Here is a 7,897-nt window from a genome sequence, read left to right on the forward strand (position 1 = left end):
CTCCAGCCTTACCAAAGGAGTGTGAAACTGAACTGCTGATTAGTTCACCTGAATGGGGTGTTAACTCCCACTCAGACAGCTTCTTCTATCACTGGGGGATGGATTCAAATCCATGTTAGAACTGGATGCAATTTAGAGAGTGAGATGGGGAAAAGGGGTTAACACTCCAAAATGAGATGCCATAAATACAAAACCATCTCAATAACACAATTTTGAAGCAAAGACTTTCCTGTCTAGGGGAGGTTTCAGGTAGAAACGTTCTTGCATATATGTTTTTCAAGGTGAAAGCCAAACACCAAATAAATCCACAGTTTTCACTGACTTATTTTATTTCAAAAATAATAAATGGTGCTATTTTTACTTAAAAACTATTACAGAGAACATCTTACATGACAGGTCCTGTATTTATAGACAGATTGCTTATTTGTGACATAAACATGACATGAAAATGCTTGTGATTTTAAATATAAGTTCAGCAATGAAACAATCCAAATATAGGTGTGTGTGTGTGTGTGTGTTTAAAAAGTAATAACAATATTTTAAAATCTTCCTGTTAACATCTCACCACTATCCCTACAGAAATATTAATGAGTTATCAAACCAGGCAGAAATAGCATGTGATTATTAATTCTCATATGTTGTGTACATATTAATATCTCTCTATTTTTCCGATTGAAAACTGTGGCACAGAGACATATAGTAACTTGCTCAAGACACACAAAGAATCAATGGCATGGCTTCAATTATAATCTTGGAGTCATGATCCCAAGTCCTATCTTTCACACCCCATCATAAAATACAGTATTTCTAATAACCAGCCCTTCCACTCCAACTCAGAAACACCAGTCCACCCAGAGCCAGGGATAGAACTCAGGAGTCCTGGCTCTCAGCACACTTCCATCTAACCAGTAATGCTTATTCCTCTCCCAGAACCACTGATAGAACCCATTAAGTGCTAGCTCCTAGACTCCTCTTCTCTAACCCACAAGACCACCTAGAGAGAACCCGGGAGTCCTGAGTTCTCTCCTACACCTCAATATAAGCACTGGATCCCACTTCACTCCCAGAGCTGGAATAGAAACCAGGAGTCATAATACCTGCTCCTATTTTCAGTCTCCTGGTACCATCCCAATTTCACAGCTCCAGGAACAGAATCCAAACCTAGTTGTCTTTTCTTGTTTAGCCACTCAGCAGGTGTATGTTTCTGAGTCAGTGTGTGGTTCATGGTGTTTAGCGTGTGACCATGTTTATTTGCCTTTCTGCTTTTATGCGTGTTTGTGTGTCTGTGTGTCTTTTAGATCTGGCCCATGTAGGCCTCACTTGGTCTGAGTGGAGCCAGTACTCAAAAGCAAGGCAAGAGATAAGCTGTGTAAAAAGAAGTTCAAGCAATAATTAGATGGGCAGCTATGGCAAAGTTCATGTGGAAGGAGACTTATCAGACAGGGAGCAAACTAACAAAATACAAGGAGGAACTAACCAAATATGCCGTGTGCATGTGGCACATCAAGAGAGCATGACACAAGCAGGAACTGGTTCTAAAATAATCTGACCACTCATAAAGTGCATGAAATGACATAGATTGGAAGACTCATGCACAGGGTCACATTTGTATATAAAGTAACCAATATTGTTTGAATTTCTGCTACACCCCTCACCCATCCCCTATACATGAGTCTGATCAGATCTGTGTAAGTGTTAGTATACACCAGTAAAGAAACCTGAGTGATGAGTCTGAATTAGAGATGAGTTCTTGAGATCCACGAGGCTAAGGGCTGGAGAGAAAATCCAGCAGACTATGCACAAAGATCCATCTATTTAATTAAAGGTGAGATTTTAAACTAGTTTAGATCCCAAAGGAAATAACTCTGGGCCCAATTCTGTTATATATCTTCATCAATGATTAAGATAATGGCATAGAGAGTACACTTATAAAGTTTTCAGATGACACCAAACTGGGAGGGGTCGCAAGATCTTTGGAGAATAGGATTCAAATTCAAAATGATCTGGACAAACTCGAGAAATCATAAAAACAATGAAGAGTCTAGTGGCACCTTAAAGACTAACACATTTATTTGGGCATAAGCTTTTCGTGGTGCATCTGACGAAGGGGGCTTTTTGCCCATGAAAGCTTATGCAAAGATAAATCTGTTAGTCTTTAATGTGCCACTAGACTCTTGTTGTTTAAGTGAATATAGACTAACATGGCTACCCCTTTGATACTTGTCACGGAGAACTCATCTGAAGTAAATAGGATGAAATTCAATAAGGACAAATGCAAAGTACTCCACTTTGAAAGGAACAGTCAGTTGCACACGTACAAAATAGGAAATGACTGCCTAAGAAGGAGTACTGCAGAAAAGGATTTGGGGGTCATAGTGGATCAAAAGCTAAATATGAGCAAATAGTGCAGCACTGTTGCAAAATAAGCAAACATCATTCTGAGATGTATTAGCAGGACTGCTTTAAGCAAGACACAAGACGTAATTATTCCACTCTACTCCTAACTGATTAGGCCTCATCTGAAGTATTGTGTCCAATTCTGTTTCAGGAAAGATGTGGAGAAATTGGAGAAAGTCCAGAGAAGAGCAACAAAAATGATTAAAACTCCAGAAAACATGACCTGTGAGGGAAGATTGAAAATTGGGTTGTTTTTTTAGGCTGGAGAAGAGAGGACTGAGAGGGGACATGATAACAGTTTTCAAGTACCTAAAAGGTTGTAACAAGGAGGAGGGAGACATTTTTTTTCCCTTAATCTCTGATGACAGGACAAGAAGCAATAGGTTAAAATTGCAGAAAGGACAGTTTAGGTTGGACATTAGGAAAAACTTCCAGTCAGGGTGGTTAAGCACTGGAATAAATTGCCCAGCGAGGCTGGGAATCTCCATCATTGGAGATTTTTAAGAGCAGGTTAAACAGACACTTTTCAGGGATAGTCTAGATCAGGGGTTCTCAAAGTGGGTCTTATAATCCCTCAGGGGGTCACAAGGTTATTACATGAGCGGTTGTGAACTGTCAGCTTCCACCCCAAACCCTGCTTCACCTCTGGCATTTAATAGTGTTAAATATTTAAAAAGATGGTTTTATTTTATAAGGGGGAGTCACACATATACGCTTGTTGTGTGAAAGGGGTCACCACTACAAATGTTTGAGGACAACTGGTCTAGATAATACTTAGTCCCATCTTGAGTGCAGGGAACTGGACTCAAGGTCCCCTCCAGTCCTACAATTCTATAATTCTGGTTTCACATGGTTAATTTTCCTCCAGGAACAATATGCAAACAGGGCAGCCCTTTCCTATTTAGACACTTGACAGTATATGTTTTGTGTGTTTCTTTCTGAGTTTTTAGGTGCTTTTGGTTGGATATTGAGTGTGAGAGTGCCTCTCTGTGTATTGTGTGTTTGGATATCGAGAGCCTGTGTATACTTTGGACATTAATTGTGTGAGCCTATGTTTGTAGGCTGTGTGTTTCTTTAATTGATCATATAAACATGTTTGTGTTACTCTGTGTTTCTACATGTTGGAGTCCATGATTCTGTGTGTGTATATGAATGCATATTTGTGTTTGAAGGCACAGTTGTGTGTGGCTGTTTAAATATAATTTCTGGGGATCGCTGGGATGAGGATGGCAGCCTGAATTCAGCTTCCTATCTGTACAGGTAGAAAATCTGTGAGTAATCTAGACTTCTCTGATCTAAATTCCCTCAGGTCTTTAATCACCAGAGGCAGTTGCCAAATGCTCTTCATTGCCTAGAGGGGAACAACAGCTCTGTCTGTGTCCAGCCTTATCACAGGAGTGTGAAACTGAGCTTCTGATTAATTCATCTCAATGGGGTGTTAACTCCCACTCAGTCAGCTTCTTCAATCACTGGGGGATGGATTCAAATCCATGTTAGAACTGGATGCAATTTAGAGAGTGGGATGGATAAAGGGGTTAACACTCCAAAATGAGATGCCACAAATACAAACCCATCACAATAATACAATTTTGAAGCAAAGACTTTCCTGTCTAGGGAAGATTTCAGGTAGAAAAGTTCTTGCTTATATGCTTTTCAAGGTGAAAGCCAAACACCAAATAAATCCACAGTTTTCACTGACTTATTTTATTTAAAAAATGATAAATGGTACTATTTTTATTTAAAAAGTATAACAGAGAACATCCTACATGACAGGTCCTATTTTTACAGACAGATTGCTTATGTGTGTCATAAACATACCTTGAAAATGGTTGTGATTTTAAATACAAGTTCAGCAATTGAACAATCCAAATATAGGTGTGTGGGTGTGTTTTAAAAGTAATAACAATGTTTTAAAATCTTCCTGTTAACATCTCGCCACTATCCCTACAGAAATATTAATTAGTTATCAAACCAGGCAGAAATAGCATGTGATTATTAATTCTCAGATGTTGTGTACATATTAACATCCCTCTATTTTTCCAGTGGAAATCTGTGGCACAGAGACAGATAGTAACTTGCTCAAGTCACACAAAGAATCAATGACATGGCTTCAGTTATAACCTTGGAGTCGTGATCCCAGGTCCTATGTTCTCCAACCCACACTCCCCCCAGGACCAAGAATAAAACCCAGGATTTCTAACTCCCAGCCCTTCCACTCCAATATATGGAACTCCAGTCCCCACCCAGAGCCAGGGATAGAACTCAAGAATCCTGCTTCCCAGCACCCCTCCATGTAACCAATAGAGCCTATTCCCCTCCCAGAACCAGTGATAGAACCCATTAAGTACTAGCTTCCAGATCCCTTTTCTCTAATCCACAAGACCACCTAGAGATAAGGAGAGAATCCAGGAGTTCTGGTTCTCAGACACCTCAGTATAAGCACTGGATCCCACTTCCCTCGTAGAACTGGGATAGAAGTCAGGAGTCATAAAGCCTGCTCCTATTTTCAGTCTCCTGGTAGCACCCCAATTACAGCTCCAGGAACAGATTCCAAACCAAGCTGTGTTTACTTCTTTAGCCACTCAGCGAATGCATGTTTCTGAGGCCTGGTCTACTGGGGGGTGGGTGGGGGGGTAAGGTGAATAGCATAGCGGAAGTCGAACTCGAACTACGAACACGAACTTCTTACCTGTCCGACGCCAGGAGGGATCTCCACGGCTCCCCCCCCACGTCCGCCCCCGCCCCCCGTTTGGGTGGTGGAGTTGTCGAGACGAGCGCGCGTGGAGGAGTTCTATTGCTGCTAGGTAGTAGACGCGATAGTTCGAACCAGAAAAAGAACGCAGCTATGCATCGACCCGGCAGGTAAGTATAGACCTACCCTGAGTCAGTGTGTGGTTTATGATATTTAGCATGTGACCATGTTTATTTACCTTTCTGCTTTTATGAGTGATTGTGTGTCTGTGTGTCTTTTAGATCTGGCCCATGTAGGCCTCACTTGGTCTGAGTGGGGCCAGTACTCAAGAGCAAGGTGAGAGATAAGCTGTGTAAAAACAAGTTCAAACAATAATTCGGTGGGCAGGGATGGCAAAGTTCATGTGGAAGGAGACTTAGCAGAGAGGGTGCAAACTAACAAAATACAAGGAGGGAACTAACCAAATATGCTCTGTAAATGTGGCACATCACCTGAGCATGATACAAACAGGAACTGGTTCTAAAGTAACCTGACCACTCATAAAGTGCATGAAAATATATAGATTGGAAGACACATAGGCAGGGTCACATTTGTATACACAGTAACCAATATTCTTTGAATTTGTGCTAACCCCCTCAACCATCCCCATACACATGAGTCCAAGCAGATCTCTATAAGTGTTCGTGTATGCCAATAGGGAACTGAGTGATGTGTCTGAATTAGAGATGAGTTCTTGGGATTCAGGAAGCTAAGAGCTGGAGAGAAATTCCAGCAGCCCATACACAAACATCCACGTATTAAATTAAAGGTGTGGTTTTAACCTAGTTTAGACCCCACAGGAAGCAGCTCTGGGTCCGGTTCTGTTCAATATCTTCATCAATGATTTAGATAATGGCCTAGAGAATACACTTATAAAGTTTGTGGACGATACCAAGCTTGGACGGGTTGCAAGTGATTTGGAGGCTAGGATTAAAATTCAAATGATCTGGACATACTGGAGAAACCATCTGAAGCAAATAGGATGAAATTCAATAAGGACAAATACAAATTACTCCACTTAGGGAATAACAATCAGTTGCACACATACAAATTGGGAAATGACTGCCTAGGAAGGAGTACTGCGGAAAGGGATCTGGGGGTCATAGTGAATCACAGGCTAAATATGAGCAAATAGTGTAGCACTGTTGCAAAAAATGTAAACATCATTCTGGGCTGTATTAACAGGACTGTTCTAAGCAAGACACAAGAAGTAATTCTTTCGCTCTACTCTTCACTGATTAGGCCTCATCTGGAGTATTCTGTCCAGTTCTGGGCACCACATTTCAGGAAAGATGTGGAGAAATTGGAGAAAGTCCAGAGAAGAACAACAAAAATGATTAAAGCTCCAGAAAACATGACCTGTGAGGGAAGATTGAAATAATTGGGTTTGTTTAGTCTGGAGAAGAGGAGATTGAGAGGGGACATGATCACATTTTTCAGGTACCTAAAAGGTTGTTACAAGGAGAAGGGAGAAAAATTGTTCTCCTTAATCTCTGAGGACAGGACAAGCAGTAATGGGTTTAAATTGAAGAAAGGGCAGTTTAGGTTGGACATTAGGAAAAACTTCCAGTCAGGGTGGTTAAGCACTGGAATAGATTTCAGAGCAAGGTTGTGGAATCTCCATCACTGGAGATTTTTAAGAGCAGGTTAAACAGACCCTTCTCAGGGATGGTCTAGATCAGGGGTTCTCAAAGTGGGGCTTATGACCCCTCAGGGGGTCACGAGGTTATTACATGAGTGGTCATGAGCTGTCAGCCTCAACCCCAAACCCTGCTTCACCTCCAGCATTTAATAGTGTTAAATATAAAAAAGTTGGTTTTAATTTATAAGGGGGAGTCTCACACATACCCTTGATGTGTGAAAGGGGTCACCACAACAAATGTTTAAGAACCACTGGTCTAGGTAATACTTACTCCCATCTTGAGTGCAGGGAACTGGACTAGATGATTGCTTGAGGTCCCCTTCCAGTCCTACAATTCTATAATTCTGGTTTCACAGGGTGAATTTTGCTCCAGGAACAGTATGCAAACAGGGCAGCCCTTTCTTATTTAGACACTCGACAGTATATGTTTTGTGTGTTGGATGCTTTTGGTTGGATATTGAGTGTGAGAGTGCCTCTCTGTGTATTGTGTGTTTGGATATGAGAGCCTGTGTATTCTTTTGACGTTAATTGTGTGAGCCTGTGTTTGTGGGCTCTGTGTTTCTTTAATTGATTATATAAGCATGTTTGTGTTACTCTGTGTTTCTACATGTTGGAGTGCATGATTCTGTGTGTGTTTGACTGCGTATTTGTGTTTGAGGGCACAATTCTGTGTGACTGTTTAGATATAGCTCCTGGGGATCGCTGGGGTGAGGATGGCAGCCTGAATTCAGCTTCCTATCTGTACAGGTAGAAAATCTGTGAGTAGTCTAACCTTCTCTGTTCTGTATCAGAGGGGTAGCCGTGTTAGTCTGGTTCTGTAGAAGCAGCAAAGAATCCTGTGGCACCTTATAGACTAACAGATGTTTTGCAGCATGAGCTTTCGTGGGTGAAACTCCCTGTTCTAACTCCCTTCAGGTCTTTAATCACCAGAGGCAGTTGCCAAATGTTCTTCATTGCCTGGAGGGAAACAATGGCTCTGTCTGTGTCCAGCCTTATCACAGGAGTATGAAACTGAACTTCTGATTAGTTCATCTCAATGGAGTGTTAACTCCCACTCAGTCAGCTTCTTCAGTCACTGGTGAATGGATTCAAATCCATGTTAGAACTGGATGCAATTTAGAAAGTGG

This window comes from Mauremys reevesii, linkage group 22 (assembly GCF_016161935.1).
Source record: "Mauremys reevesii isolate NIE-2019 linkage group 22, ASM1616193v1, whole genome shotgun sequence".
NCBI lineage: Eukaryota > Metazoa > Chordata > Testudines > Geoemydidae > Mauremys > Mauremys reevesii.